The 3,975-nt window shown below is 31.9% G+C and overlaps 1 non-coding gene across 1 annotated transcript; it reads right to left on the bottom strand.

Annotated features, from left to right (window-relative positions):
• Positions 1 to 2,208: 2,208 nt before the first annotated feature.
• On the bottom strand, positions 2,209 to 2,294 carry LOC121766236. The gene has a single exon (XR_006042963.1). It is a non-coding gene; the product is annotated as a small nucleolar RNA R16 (small nucleolar RNA).
• Positions 2,295 to 3,975: the final 1,681 nt, after the last annotated feature.

Genomic DNA, 3,975 nt, shown 5'->3' with positions numbered 1-3,975 from the left:
ATCAGCTCCCATTGCTACTGCTCTAATGTCTTGAAATGTAATTTTAATTTATATTTTTATAGTAATGTAATTTTAATTTATGTAATGTAAGTATTTTTTTTTCAATTAATGTAGGTGTTTTATTAAAATTTGTTGTGTTTTATACTCCCTCTGTCCCACAAAAGATGTCACACTCATGGGACGATACAAGATTTTAGTAGGTTTTATTTTGTGTTAAAGGGAGAGAAAATATAATATTTATATTAATGTGAGAGGGAACTACATTAAAGGAAACTAAAATGAAAAGTGAAACATTTTATGGGATGGAGAGAGTAGTATATAATAGGTATTTTGCTATTTATTATTTGAAAACAAAAAAATTAAAATTAAATATAAAATTTGTAACACTTTTTTTAAATTATGTAATTTATGCTTTTTATTTAATTTAATATTTAATTTTACTATTTATAATATATGAAAACAAAAATAAAAATAATAACATTAAAATTTAAATAAAGAATGGGTGATGAAAAGGGAAGAACTAGAGCGAAAACACTGCAAAAGGAAGAGTCGGACTAAGAAATGTTGATTTTGCAACCACACTAAAGCGAACATTGTGGACGCTCTCATGCGGTTGCAATAAGGCCCTTCCCAACCACTGTTCCGCAAGGCAGTGGAAAGCACCATATTGCTAATGCTCTAAGATTGGCGAGAACACCAAACAAACTTGAAATATAAAAATGAGATAAACAAAGCTTTAGGATAAAAATTTGGAAAAAAAAATTTATTTAAGATCCATCGATCAGATAATTGTAGTCTGGCTTTTAAGTTCGTCATTCATAAGTTTTAGGATAAACAAAGCTTTAGGATAAAAACTCAAGCATCAAAATTTTCTAGTGATTAACAACTAATCAAATCAAAATAAAAAAAAGAAGGGTATTTTGAAAGATGAAGGCATTAGGTAATAAGCGGAGTTGTAGTCCACATCAAATTCAGTGTAGAATAATGACTAAAGTCCCAATTTGGTCGTTAACATATTGCATTTTTTTGTCCAAAACATTATCTTTTGAATTATTCGGTCCCTTACATTTAAAATCGGATCACATTTGGTCCATTTTGGACGGTTCCGTCAAATTTTTTACGGTTTTAATTACCGTGTCACAAATCCGTCACTAATACGCGCGAGAACACGATGCGGCTACCGGCAATACGCGCGAGAACACGATGCGAGTTCTTTGGGAAACTAATGGGGGCAATACAACAACATCAAAAAGTCTTGAAATCTTAAAAATTCCAAATCTATAAACTTAATTAACCCGAAATTCATGCTTCATTTTAATCTAGCCTACTAATTAACCAAATTATCCACTTCAAATCACTAGCAAAAGAGTTCATTTAAGCCGAATTAAACCGAATCAATCGCAAACAAACCGCATACTTCATATTGAATGAGAGAGGGGGGGGGGGAGAAGAAGCTATTTAACCTGATTGGATTTCTGGATCTCACGAACTTCGAAACGCTTGGAAAGATTAGCAGTGAAGTGAAATCTCCTCTTCCGATTCTTCACCAACCAACAAGCATTCCTCCATTGCTGCAGCGCCTCCTCGGTCGAGTTCTTCGGCTTCACATCGGAAAAATCCTTCAAATAGCTCCCCATCGCCGCCGATCGAGAATCTCAGCTGCAGATTATGAAATGGAGCAGTTTTGCTGCGTTGTTTGGGAAAAATATTGTGCAACGGGAATGATTTGAAAAGGTGTAAAAAAATGCGTACTACTCACTATATAGAAGATAGTTGGATTGTTCTTGGGAGACGGATACAGCAGTCGTCGGAGAAGGCAACGCGAGTCAACTGCAAACGATTGATTCAAAGTTTCCGACTAGTTTCTTGCGAAATTCCAACTATACAGAGGAGGAAACTGAGCTGCTGTTTCACTACAGACTAACAGTTATGGAAATCTGTTTCAATAAAGTTGTGACGGATTTGTGACGGATCAGTTTCTCCTCGTTAGTGACGAATTTGTGACCCGGTAATTAAAACCATCAAAAATTTGACGGAACCGTCCAAAATGGACCAAATGTGATCCGATTTCAAATGTGAGGGACCGAATAATTCAAAAGATAATGTTTTGAACCAAAATAAAAAAAACGCAATATGTTAAGGATCAAATTGAGACTTTAGTCTAAAATAATATAATTTCACATCAATTGCCTTTTTTTAACAAATAAAAATGAAAATTAGATAATAAACGGAGTAATCAATCAACACAGAGATTCAGTGTGTAGGATAAGATTTATAAATCTTCATCTGGCATTGAATAATCAGTGATAAATTGGAAACAATATTGATAATGAAATTAGGAAGATCGTTTGACACAGAGAATAGAAAGATGAGCAGAGAGAGGATCTGCTGCGTGTGTTGAATTGTGAAGCCGGCACCAGACAGAGTCCACTTAAATATAGAATTTTCAGAAGCTAGGGCTTTTTTATTCGAACGATATTAGCCGCTCAGATTATTTAATTTGTAATAAGACGATGTATAATTATATTGTTATAATAATATTTTCAATTATATCTATATGTAGTTTTGAAGACAATAACAAAAATATTACTCCATCTATTTTCTCATAGTTTATTCATTTTTTCTTTTTAAAAAGTTCTCACATAGTTGGATCGTTTCCATAAATAGCTAATAATTAACAACTTTTACCACTCTTGCTTTACTTTCTCTTTTTTTTATCTATTTACTTAACACATTACATAACTCTTTCTTAAATAGCTAATGCTCCATCCGCCCCCACAAGAATATACATTATTTCCTTTTTAATTCGTCCCACAAGAATATGCACTTTACAATTTTGGAAACTATTTTCTCTCTAATGAGATGGGACTCATTTCTCACTAACAATACTTTAATTATTTTTTCTCTCTGCCTCTCTTACTTTACCAATTTTGCATTAAAATCTGTGCTGAACCCAAAGTGCATATTCTATCTACTTAACGCACTACACAACCTTTTCTTAAACTCGGTGTCGAAAAATTTCGCCTCAATATGAGGAAACGAAGGGAGTACTATGTATTTTTAAATAAAATAAAAAAATGAAAAGATTTTATTTATTTTATACTCCCCCATCCGCTAATAAATGTCCCAATTTTGACAACCGCAAGTTTTAAGAAATTGCTTGGATTTATGAAACAAAGTGATAGAAAAAAGTTAGTGGAGGTGGGTCTTACTTTTATATATTAGTTTTGTGTTAAAATGTGAGTGGAATATATGGTTCACTTACCAAAAAGAGTAAAAGTGAAATAAAATATTTATTGGCGGACGGACAAAAAAGGAAAAATATAGTACTTCATCCGTCCACGAAAAATAGAGCACATTTGTCATTTTTTTATTATTCACAAAAAATAGAGCACATTTAAAAAAAAGAAAGTTTTCAAAAACTTTTCTCTTACTTTTTTCCCTTTTTTATTACTAATAATATGTACCTCACATTCCACTAACACTACTTCTCTCTTACTTTTTTCTCTTCTCTCTTACTTTATCAATTTCACATTAAAACTTGTGTCATTCCCAATGTGTCCTATTTTTCTTGGACGACGGGAGTAGTATATTTAATGGGGGACAGAGAGAGTAAGAGCATTAGCAATGGTCGAGCCCTCCCATAGGTCCCTTCTTTTTTTATTATTTCCACATCATCATTTTTTGAAAGGGCCTATCTCCCCCACAATGGAAGGGTCGTCCTATAAGGCCCTTCCTTTTCCATTTCATTTCCACATCATCATTATTTTATTTTAATTTTTTAGCACTTTTATATTTAATATGTTATTAACTTAATTAAATTAAAATGTAAAAATATTATAGTACATGAAATAAATTTTAATTTATCTCAAATATGTGACAACTTATTAATTAATTAAATGAAAACTTAAATTAGGCAATCTCTAATTTATAGTCCATTAATTTAATAAAATTATTGGCACACTAATTTATAGT

Source organism: Salvia splendens, chromosome 14, assembly GCF_004379255.2.
Source record: "Salvia splendens isolate huo1 chromosome 14, SspV2, whole genome shotgun sequence".
In the NCBI taxonomy this organism is placed as follows: domain Eukaryota; kingdom Viridiplantae; phylum Streptophyta; class Magnoliopsida; order Lamiales; family Lamiaceae; genus Salvia; species Salvia splendens.
This window is presented reverse-complemented; position numbering and strand designations above follow the sequence as displayed.